Source organism: Montipora capricornis, chromosome 7 (assembly GCF_036669925.1).
Source record: "Montipora capricornis isolate CH-2021 chromosome 7, ASM3666992v2, whole genome shotgun sequence".
Taxonomy (NCBI): Eukaryota; Metazoa; Cnidaria; class Anthozoa; order Scleractinia; family Acroporidae; genus Montipora; species Montipora capricornis.
This window is the reverse complement of record NC_090889.1, coordinates 33,213,192-33,225,691: the sequence shown is the minus strand read 5'-3', so window position 1 is coordinate 33,225,691 and position 12,500 is coordinate 33,213,192. Positions and strand designations below refer to the sequence as shown.

The 12,500-nt window shown below is 40.1% G+C and overlaps 1 pseudogene; it reads left to right on the top strand.

Annotated features, from left to right (window-relative positions):
• The window catches only part of LOC138055858 (fibronectin type III domain-containing protein-like), a 74,913-nt pseudogene that overhangs the window by 31,298 nt on the left and 31,115 nt on the right, over window positions 1-12,500 (top strand).

Sequence of the window (12,500 nt, the reverse complement as noted above, 5' to 3'; positions counted from 1 at the left end):
GGTTTTTGAGAATGACATTTTTGACTTCAAGGTTTTGTGGATGGTACTAGGTGAGGGTGAATGGAATTCCGTTGGTTTCTTCGTTCTGTGACGTTTGCAGTGCGGTTTCTCGATCGATTTCTTGCGAGCGATGTTTGCCTGTGGTGACAGCGGTGTCCGGGTAACCACGTTTTTTGAAAAACTGGCACTTTTCCTCGCACTTGCACCTTGGCTAGTAAGGTCTTGTTCTATTGGGAAAAAAACCGTTCTGGGTTGGTTGAGTTGATCAGCTTTTTTAACCAGCATCAAACTCGTCTGGGTTGCAACGGTTGAAAAAGCACGGGCAGCCACTGCTATCTGTCGTTTTCGCCGGCTTTTTAAAGTCGGCTTCGGGTTTTTCCTCAAATTGCCACCGCGGAGAAGTCTGGTAATTGGGCGCTTAAAGCAACGACAACGGCGACGACAAAGAGAGCGTCACAAATTTGCATATTTAGTGGGCAACAACAGTAGCTTTGCACGCCCTGCGCGTGCGTTTTTCACTTTTGTCTATTTCTTTGCTGTCGTCTCCCCTAAATTTAGCGCCGTTCCGAATAGTGTCATTTTTAAGGAACTACCGGTATCACACCTTTGTCAAATTGAAAAGGTTGAAATAGCCACGAAGTGATTACAAGAGAGTGAATTTATATTTTCAGACGACGTTCTCGTTGCCATCGCCTTCGTCGTCTCCTATGAACGTTCGCGCCAAAAATGTTCCCACGTACAGATTTTTTTAAAACTTGCCACGCAGAAAAGTAATCATCTACGTTTGCCAAAAAGGCAAAAAAATGGGGTCACCGTGTTCGTTTTCGAGATAAGGTACATTTTTAGAAGCTTGCGTTATATCTTAGCTTACAGTTGTCAGCAATAAAAAAAGCTACATTAGTGAAATTTAGATCAGCTAAACGTACTTAATTCAACATAACTAATATAACTAAATAAACTTTTGCAGCTGACAGTCTTTTTCTTAGGTGAAATAGTCCTTCAAAGACGATACATATTAGTCTACGAAAGAAAACTTTGGTCGTACGAGAGCATAAAAGGCGAAATATTTGTAACTTCTCACGTACAGATTTTTTTTTTTTTTGTTAAAATGGACGAAATCAGGGAAGGAAGTGATCTACAGAAAGAAAAATGGGGCTCACCTGGCAATCAAGAGAGTACAATTGCCGCGAAGTTCTCAAAGCGATTGTCTATTAGCACTTTCACGACATTGCGTGACATTTCCGAGAAAGCCTGGGTCCACAGCTATCCCATGATGCCACAAGCAACCCTTTGGCCGGTGGAGGATTAAAAACTGGCTCCATTCCATGTTTGTTTACCTTCGTGGTCTGAACTGCATGACGTGTGCGTGACATGCGCGAAAAATGCGCAGTAGCAATGGGCGCGAACGTCCTTAAGCTCACTTATGGCTATTCTCAGGAGTTACCGCGTTTCAACCGGTTCTTCTATATCTGCAGCCTGTATCCATCCATCATATATCTCTTAGAGCGGGGAAAGGGGAGAGGGGAGAGGGGAGAGGGGAGAGGGGAGAGGGAGGGAGGGAGGGCGGGAGGGGGGGAGGGCGGGTGGAATTGAGGACTTTGACGAACCGCAAAACCTCTTCATATTTTGATCAAAACGGATAACCGCAGGCCTAACCATCAAAAGTAAGTTTTTAAAACCCTTAATCAAAGTAATTCATTGGTAATACGTGGAGTTACGAACTTGAGTCTGCGTTAAACGGCTAATTCAGGAAATGTTCAATTCGATTGTTAAATAATTTTTAGCGCTAAGTTATTCCTAGTTTATTCGTTGTTTTAACATTTGTACCTTGTAATTCTTACATGACATGTCTGAAAACCAGCTTGCTGAGCCATTTACCGTGTTTTAAATGAAGTTGATTGATTGATTGACAGGGCCGACGTAGAATATATACGAGACTCACACGCATATATAATTGCCCAATCAAAACCTTACGCCAAATAGGCAATAACGCAAACCGCATCGGACATCAAATCCGAAAACGCTGGGCTTGTATTTTTGCCGAAAACCAAATGCCAAAAATGAGCAAAAGCACAATAGATACTAAAACCGAAAATCCCAATATCTCTCCCATATCAGAACAATAAACTCATAAAATAATCAGAATAAATCCTTTTAACTTACTAACACATCCTTGAATGACTCCTAGCCATGGCACCATCGTTTCAAAAGAATGGATTTGGTCCATTTTACCTGTTTCAAGACAGTGAAGGACGATTGAAGTGCGACCCCGAAGCTTCTCCGAGACCAAACGTATTCAAGTGGTACAAGGAGGATGTCGAAATCACGCCTGGTGTGACTTACCAGATCGAAAGCGAAGGCACCTTGGTGATTAGCAACGTTAACCGTAGCCGTGATCAGGGCAGATACTCCTGCTATGCGCAAAATTTCCTTGGAACTGCTCAGGCAGAAAGCATTGCCTCTGTTCTTGGTAAGATAACGCAGATCGTTGGATGAGGCGATGATGCTAAGAGTGCGTCAATCTCGTTGCCAGGGTCTCTCTGAAGAGAAGAAGAGAGACCCTGGGAATGATTCTTTAGGAAAATCCGAATCAGGAGCCCGTTTCTCAAAAGTCCCGAAACTTTACGGGCCATTTTTGGGCTGCCAAAATTCCCTTTGTATCTCAAGAACGGAGTGGATTTAACTCGTCAAACTTCAAGGTAGTTTTTCTTTTTGTTACCTTTGAAACATGTTAAAAGACCGGCTTTCTCACGAAACAAGCGGTTGTCAGTCTCACAAATGTCTTTTCGGGTCCGAAAAGTTATCGGGACTTTCGAGAAACGGGGCCCTGGTTTGTTAATCCTAAAAACTATTTTTGTGTTTCTTTACCAAAATCCAAAAATGGCTCTTGAATCGGTCGGGTTCAATTCTTTTGATCAAATCTGAATCCGTATTGATCCGAATGAATGGTATAATCGAGTATGCCCATAATTTTTAAAGGTAACAGCTTCGTATATATTTTTATGAGACCAAAAGGAGGTGGTAATTCACTGTCTCCTTTGTTACATCGATAGGCCACTTGCACTAAGAGGTCACGTGACCAATGCTTCAGTGACTTGTAATCTTGCTGTTGCCAAAAATTGACAGAACACATAAAAATTATCTTACACGCGAAATTTGAGAGGAAACGCATTTAAGGGAGATATTTTATGGTACTTTGATTTTTCAACAAATGGCCGCCATGTTGGAGGGCATACTCTTGCCCTCCAACATGGCGGCCAAAACTACTTTTTTTGCTTATATCTTGTTAAATGTTTAATAGTTGAGCTCAGATGTGCCATAAACGTTACCACATCATCTTTTCAACATTTTCCTTGAAGTTCAAGTGCAAAACTTGTGTCAGAAAGCGGTAATTCATAATTTAAAAAAAAAAATCAAGTTTTGGTCACGTGACCAGCTACGGACTAAGCAAATGGCGCAGGTTTGAAAAACCAAATCCCTATTATTTTGTTTAAGAGATGACCCACTAATAGTGTTTCGAAGGCAAAATCATGTAACTTTCATTTTCATATAAAAACGATGTCACATGACCTCTTAGTGCAAGTGGCCTATTATGGCGATCTCGACTGCACCTTTCAAAATGTCTGTCTTTGCCGCGATATCAACTGATCCTAGTTCACCGTTTTGCTCTTACTAAAACGAACCCTTTTCCAACGATATCGACAGCCTCTATCTTTGAAGCTGTTATCCAACTCGTCCATTTTTCGTCCCGTCCCGATTTTGAACTTACTACTCGCCGCTTTTTCCGGAATTCCGAGGCTCAAAGCTCGAGCCGAAAAACGGCAACTTTAAAAGAACAGTTTAAAACCTTTGGTTTCAGAGAGCACACAGATAATACTTCCACCAAAAGACTTGGATGTTACTGAAGGCAGTAGGGTAGAGTTGCACTGTGAGGCAGTAGCGAAGCCCTCGCTGGAATTACATTACCTTTGGAAGAGATATGATGCTATTATCCAGTACAACCAGAGGGTGAGATGGATTCGAGATCGGAATGTATTGACCATTGCTAATATAACAGTCGAAGACGCTGGGATTTACACCTGTTTGGCGTATACTCCACAACCAGAGAGATCTGAAGACTTTGCCTCGGCTAAAATTGATATCACAGGTAAGATTTCGGGTTAAAGCAGAAAAAGAGACGGGAAACTAGTTCGATTCTGAGGCAAGATTCGAGCATACGACCCCCGTACTGGTAAATTAAATTAAGCTTCTCTCAAAAGGGACTTAATTACAAAATCGGATCTACTTTACGAAATGCCCCGGCCGATGCTTTAATTAAACAATCTTTACTGAAAATTAACTAATCTGAACTTTTTCAAAGATTTTGCTGTATGGTATATTTAGGCTTCATGCTCCATACAGTCTGACTGATAATTTATTGTTGGCAAGGCATTGTTTAGGGCGAGCTCCTTTTACTGGGACACAACTAACACTCCATCTGTTTTGAAAATCACCATGGTAATCTAGGAAATATCCAAATTTAGAAGACACAATCCCAGCAAAGGTGAGGCACACCCGCCATCCGACAAGAAACTAACAGTAGGGAGGGGAAAGGAAAAATTGATTGGTTTCCTTTAGGGGTTTAATTCTAACTTCCGACAAGCATCCCCCCCTTCATTTGCAAAGTTCCTCCCCCCCCCCCCCCCCCCCTCTCCTCGGAGGTAATTTTTGCGCGCAGATAGCATTATTAACACCATTATTAATGAACGGAATGATATATGAAATGAATCATATACTGAACTGCAGGTATGAAATCAGGTAAAAACTATGATCCTCGCAGTTACAGGCGCAAATTTAGCAATCGCGTAGAGAAGCCTGAAAAAAACTCAGTTATTTAGAGCGTCGCACCGGTATCGAGAGGTCACGGGTTCAGACCCCGTTGAAGTCCTGAAATTCTCAGGCTTCTCTACGCAATTGCTTAAATTGCTTTCGTAACTGCGACAATCATTTCTTTACTTGATAACACCATCAATATCATACCAATGAGTTCCCTAGCGCTAGAAGAGTTGACGTACTGTTTATTAAACGAGCAGGAGTATTTTATCGGTGCTGAGTGATTTTAGACCCGATAAAACACGACATGAGAGTTAATGAACGTCTTCAAAAACATTCTACAAAAAGCGTGTACCCCTGGAATCCAGAGAATGGTGCAAAATGTGTGGGGAAGATATTAGCATACAAGAAAACGAGCCGGGCTTCATTAGTGTTCTCTATATATAGGATTAGGAGTGTCTTGTCGGGTTTGAAGCTCATGAACGTGACGTTTTATAGGTGTTCAGTTTGACAGGCTGTTAGGCTCATGTACTATTAATGATTGTTTGAAACCAAAACAAGGTTCATTATTATCGTCCTGTCTAAATTAATGAAAATAAAGTTGAGCTTTGGAGTACACGATGTAGTAATTTTCTTCGATAAATTACATCATTTTTCTTTCCTTTTTTAGGTGCCCCATATCCACCATTCAATCTAACATTTTCTTCCGACTGCAAAAGCCAAAACACAACACTCACATGGGTAACGGGCAAATTGAATAATGCCTCGATTACTCATTTTTTGATCGAGGGAAAATCGACCGACGCTGACGATTTCTGGAAAGTCATTGCAAATGTTACCAACCCTATCGCCACCTCATATCCGCTGGTGAATATGACTGGATTCTATAAGATGGCCTTCCGAATTACAGCTGTTAATCGCTTTGGACCAAGTCGTCCGAGTAAACCCACGAGCTCGTTTTGCCCAACAAACGCTACAGGTATGCAAATGTTTGCGCAATTTTAATGAAACATTGTTGTTTCGCAGAGGCACTCGCACAAGTATTAAATTAAGCGGGTCCCGAGTTCCCTACTATCTGCTTTGTTCTCCAAGGGACAGTCTCGACCTCAGAGTTTTTCTCTTGACTGATCATGGAGAGAAGTGCTCTGGGAAACCCTAAAACAAAGTGTCTTGTGATTGGTTTTCGTGAGAAACAATCAAAAGCGTCTCTAATTGGAGCATTCATGTTAGCACGAAGGGTGAAGAAGCGCCGCAAGTTTCAAATAGCCAAATTTTGGCTATAAGAACCCTACGGCGCCTGATCTCCTACATAGATCCTCTGAGAGCCTTGGGACGATCCGAGGCTCTGGTAACGAGAATGTCCAAGCAATTGTCGAACTGGGTTCAATGATCCAAGATTACTACTAGTTTTTGAAACGATATGTGCGAGAGTGCTCGTTAGCTTGACAAACTGTGTTAAGGGCCCGAGAAACCTTGAGAGAATCGAATATGGTTGCAGAAATCTTTCTCTCTGGATCAGGAAGAGTCTTGCAAAGCGCAAGGCATGAAACAAATTTTTCGAAATAGGGACCAAAAATCTTGTTTCTTTTCAAAGCTGTTGAGCATCTAGAGCTGACTGGCAAGAAGCTATCTAAAGTCAAACAGGTTTCTTTGATGGTCGGCAAAAGCAAGTTTCATACTGTTGTTTTCCGTTAACGCGATGTAAAATCTCTCGGTCATTAGCGATGATATCATAAGCAAGAGAAACATACATATAGTCGAGAGCTATTTTTTTATTGCCATCCTTTGCTGAGACGAGACACACTAATTGTGCTTTTGTTTACGTCCAAAGTGAGAACACGGCTTAAAGTGCCCCTGTGATCAAAAAAACCACTTCCTTTTTTCCTTCAGATTTTGAAAGTGTGTTTGCTTAACACCTGACTGGCAAAATTTTTAGCTTTGATTTTTATGCAAAGGCCGTTTACTTTGAGTGTAAGTTTTGGATTTCACGGTCCGCCATTACTCACGTTCAAAACTAACCGATTGGTCCTCAGAGGGTTGGATCCAGGGAAAGTGAGGTCAGAGGCTCACTAGCTTAAAATTTCAGCGTGTAAACGCAGCTTATTACATATGCAAAGCGTGAGTTTGAAAGTCTGAAAGCCTAAAACCCCCGTGCTGAATATTAATTTTGCAGCGTACACACGTATTGCATTCTTAAACTAGTGAGCCTTTGACGTCATTTTCTCTTCGATCCAGCTCTCTCAAGAACATAATGTTAGTAATGGCGGACCATTAAATAGGAAAATTACAGTTAAAATAAAGAGGTGTCTTTTTGAAATCAAGGCTTAAAACGTGGGTCACTTAGTGTTTTGTTAACATAGTTTTGAAATCCAAAGAAAAATATGAATTGATTTTTTGGTCACAGGGGCACTTTAAAGTGCTACTATGATCAAAAGATCACTTCCTTTAATAATAATAATAATTTTAATAATAATAATAATAATAATAATAATAATAATAATAATAATAATAATAGCCTTTATTTACCCTCGGCAGTGTTATAGCACAAATGCCAATGGGCCCGAGCAAACAACTGAAACAAATATTTCAAATATTTCAAATATTTCAATATTTCATAATCCGTTTACTAAAACGCTATTTTCTGCACCATTCGAATTGTTTACAGGTGTCAGTTCCCTGCTATGATTAAAAAAATCACTTTCCAAATGTTTCTTCAGATTTAATGAAAGTGTGTTTGCTTATTACACCTGAGCTTTTGAGCTTTAATTGATTTTTATCCAAAGGCTATTAATTCTTACTTTGAGTCAAGTTTGGATTTCACGGTTCCGCCATTACTCTATTACGATTTCAACTCAGGGCTTTTTTTTTGTAATTTGTTTATTTTTATTTGCCAACTACCATTTACAAACTTATCTACAACTTACCAAAAGGAGAAAAAAAAAAGAGAAAGTTACAATTTACAAAACACTACCCAAAATGACTTACTTAAAAAAGAAAAAAACGAAACAGTACTTTAAATTAAAAACAAGGAAGACCAACTAAATGTAGGATATGATTAGGGTAATTTTCTACTAAGTGTTTAAAGCAGCTACTAAGTTTTCCCATTTTTTAAAATAACTAGCGAGTTTATCCCTCTCCCTCGCAATATGGAGTTCGGGGTTTAGAACTGGGCTGGATTTGTAAAACATGGATTTGTAAAAGGTGGATTTAAGGAAATTGATAGCACTGTTTGACTGTTGATTTGTTTATTTCTTTGTCTATCCCATTTTAATTTAAATCCTTTTTATTTTATTTTCATTTTATTTTATCGCTTGACATTTAAGTAAGTACTGAAAAAAAATTGTTCGTGCGTTGTTGAATAATATTAGCTAGGCTTAGCTGCATATTTCCTCAATTTATTGGAATTTTAGACATCAAAAAGAATTTTAGAAACTCTCGGGAATTTTAGAAAAAAAAAATGACAATTTCGAGAATTTTAGAGCAATTTGAACTTTCACCTGACGTGTTGGAAACTTTTCACATGCAGAAACGTTGACAAAACAATTTTGTTTGTATTCCAACCTATCAGGAGAGGGGTCAGTCCGTTCATATCCGTTCCTTATCAGCGGTTATTCACCAAATAGGGTCCTACAGTGCATCTAAGCAGCGGTTTCCCACCGTAGTTTCTGAATCCGGATCTTTGTTTGATAGCAAATATGGCAGACTTTGCATTTTAAGAAACGAAATTTATAAGAATTTTCGGGAATTTTAGAGAGTTTTTGGAGAATTTTAAAGGTAGATTAAAGTCAAGTAAATCTATTTAACATCAGTAGTTCCTTCAGTTACGAAACTGGTATCAATGGAAGCCGACGGTGCACCTTTTACTCTCTCCCTCTGTCAGTGCTCCGTTCCACAGATATTTAAAGCTATAGCTACACGGATCACAGGAAAGTCGAAACAGACGTTGAAGTCACCGAGGATCGAAGTGGAGACCACTTGCTCCGAAAGCTGCGCACTAGCCAACTTAGCTACACCTGTAAATGTTGGTTTTTTGAGGAGAGAAAACCGGAGTACCTGGGAAAAAACTTTGCGGAGCAGAGTAGAGAACCAACAAACTCAACCCACCTACGGCGTAGAATCCGGAAATCGATCCCAGGCCACTTTGGTGGAAGGCGAGTGCTCTCACCACTGCGCCAGCCCTGAGTTAAAGATGAATAAAACACTGGATTCTGTCTACGCGCCATGTCCTTGAAATGTTTGAATTATTCATAGCAGGAACAGAAACAATTGCCCATATCTGGACTAAGCTTTTTCACTGAACTCAAATACGTGAAGAAGTGAACACTGTGCATCCAGCCAGCACGCAAACAATCGTGCAGAACGTCCCAAGAAAGAAAATAAATAATAATAATTTTCAGTCTATGAATTCGTAGCAACAATCCATGTTTTACAAATCACCTTTTACAAATCCGTGTTTTACAAATCCACATTTGACAAATCCATGTTTTACAAATCCACATTTGACAAATCCATGTTTTGCAAATCCAGTTAATGTTTTACAAATCCAATCCAGTCCAGCTTTTACAATATGCCTTCTTAAACTAGTGAGGATTTGATGTCCCTTTCTCCTTGATTGATGAACCAATGAAATAAACAAATTCCAGTTAAAATAAAGAGGTATCCTTTTGAAATCAGGGCTTAAAACGTCAGTGTTTAGTTAACATAGTTTTGAAATCGAGAGCAAAAGGAGAATTTATTTTTTGATCATAGTCAGGATCCTTTATTTCAGGTCAAAGACCAAAACCTGCCCCACCCCAGATTACTGAATTTTTACAAAACGACTTGGTAGCTCCAGATGAGGTGAAGTTTCGGGATGACGTCAACTGGCAGCTTAATCTCCCATGTCGCGCCACAGGATCAAACAAGTTGTTATGGGAATGGAGGCACAACGATAGCATAATTAATCCGAATAAATTTCAGTTTGATGATGATTGGCAGCTTAGTCAAGATGGTACCTTGTCGGCCAAGGGCCTAAGCATATCGGACAGTGGAACCTACCAGTGTTTTGTCACAGATACTGTTACTGGTTTCAAGACGTTTAGCAGGAAGCTAAGAGTTGCAGTAACTGGTAAGATACATAAAAAACAGAAGGAATAAATCAGTATTGTTACAGTGTATATATATTTTTTGATCATTACATGTAGGTACTTGGGCATATTTGGAAGAAAAACGGACTGGCAGTTCCTCTCACTTGAGTTGGTCCTAAAGGGCTTGAAATTGTGACGAATACAGTCATATATAATAATTATTTGCGACTGAATTCTTTCCCTTTGCGACTCAAAATATCTGGAGGGTTAACAGTTGCCACTTTGACGCAAATTAATGAAAAAAACCTATTAACCCATTTACACCCCAAATGCCCTGGGACGTATCACCATATCTGGCAGTTAACAATTAACTGAGAGGGAAACCTGAGGGTCTTCCTCTTACTCTTTAAAAACAGTGTGGGCAAGCAGGGGTTTCAATAAAAGGTGGCTACTGGCTATAGACCGCCTGGTACTTTGCTCTGTCCCGCTGCCTCCTTCACACAATTTGAGAGTTTTACTGTGTAAGCGTTTTTCCAACGTTCTCTGGCTCGAAAATAAAATTGCTATACTTGCCTTACCAGCCAATGTTTCTGATAAAAATGACTAGAATTTTAGTGTTTTATTGCCTAATTTTCGTTCCCTTTAAGAGGGAAATACATGAATTGTTGGAAAACGCTGGAAATGGCATTTCCAAGCATGTAGATTTAACATTTTCTGGGGGAGCATGCTCCCAGACCCCCCTAGAGGCTCATGCCTTTGGCGCTTGCTTCCACAGCCGTCTACTTTTAAAATACTTTCCCAGCCACTTAATTCAAAAACGTAAAGAAAGTACTGGGCATTGGGTTCTTTGAAGGAGAATAAGGCATAGTTTTTGAGTGAGTGTACAGTAGAGGTTGATCAACCATTGACTCCTGGACTGCTCCCATTGATGAATACAATCATCTGACATTGGACAGAGTAAAATCTATTAACTAAAGTCTCACTGCTAGGAGTAAATGGGTTAATTGCAATGTTTTATTCTAATTTTTGGGTGTCATGAAATATTACATCATTTTTGTGTGACATAGCCCCTTTCATTAATGCCTTCTTAAAGAGTTTTCTTTGATTTTTGGTTGATTTATCAGGTTTCATCTTGTTTGTCTGCATGGGTGGTTTGAAATGTTTGATTCTCTTTAGTCACCAAAAATTAATACAAACTTTCAAGGGATAAGCAAAATCAGTTAGTACATATTATTGTTCTTATTGATTTTCTCGGCAGCTGTTGGACAGTTCAATGATTATTCATCCATTACCCGTCAAGTTCAGCTTGGTAGACCATTTGAATTTGACTGTCCACCCCATGGCCCCAGTTCTGGCGTTACTTTCACTTGGACGTTTGCGTCGAAAAAGGAATTAAACATCCAATTTCCGAGAAGCGAGAGAGTTGCAATTGATCCATCAAATGGTGCTTTGCACATCATGTACGTTACACCAGAAGATATTACATACATTAGCGATTTGGGAGGAATCCAGTGCACAATGTCGGGTGCAAACACCTTTTTCAGCTCTGGTGCCTTGACTTTAACAACACCACAAGGTGCGTTTTTTTTTTCCTTTCTGTTTCTAGGGGGTGTCAAATAACCCTAAGGGGGAATTAATAATATCGTTGAGAGGTGGCTGGAGCAAATGAACACAGCAGGCAGGGAGGCCTTTTAAACATTTTATAAAAGCCGTTACAATGATTGACCCCAAAGTCAGTTTTTAAAACGATGTTATTGCCAGGCTTGCTGACCTCTTTTTGGAGAGAAAAGAACAGACTTGACAAAAGTGGGAGCTCTGTGCCCAACAAACTCGTTGTGAAGAGTATGTGGGTTCTTTATCCCATATATTCCTCAAACGCCCTAGGACGTCTCCCATTGGCAATTAAAATAGTCTGGCGTTAGACAGAGTAAAATCTATTAATCTCACTCTCACGGGTCAATGGGTTAAATTGTCCAATGAAATTCATGGACACTGAAGTGTTGTATTAGTCTTACCACTTGGGATACGTGGTCTTTCTTCTCAGTTATTTTAAGACCCTGAGTGAGAGTTAATGTGGCCAACCTCTGACTCTCACATGGTGGTCCTGTGCTTAACCACAGTTGGTGCACAGTTAGCTTTTACAGTGACTGTAATAATAGGGAGCTTTAGCAACGACGGCAACGAGAATGTCGTCGTTGAATGTGAATTTCCGTTATTGCAATCGCTTTGCGACTTTTCCAAGCATAGTTGTGGCAAACACTCAAGAACGAAACTAGTATGAACCGCGCTCAATTTACGAGAGAAAATGAAATTATTCTCAAGCGCTGACGTTCTCCGTAAAACCTCAAATTTTGTCATTTCACGTTGCATTTTTGCTGACGACGTCAAAGAAATAGACAGAAGTGAAAAGATGCACGTGCAGAGCGTGCAAAGCTATTGCTTTTGCGCACTAAATATGCAAATTTGTGACATTCTCGTTGTCGTCGCTGTTGTCGTTGCTAACGCTTCCTACTGATGAGGGAGGAGGGATGGTGCAGTGGTGAGAGCACCGACACCTCTCACCAATGTGGCCCGGGTTCGATTCCCAGACTCGGTGTCATATGTGGGTTGAGTTTGTTGGTT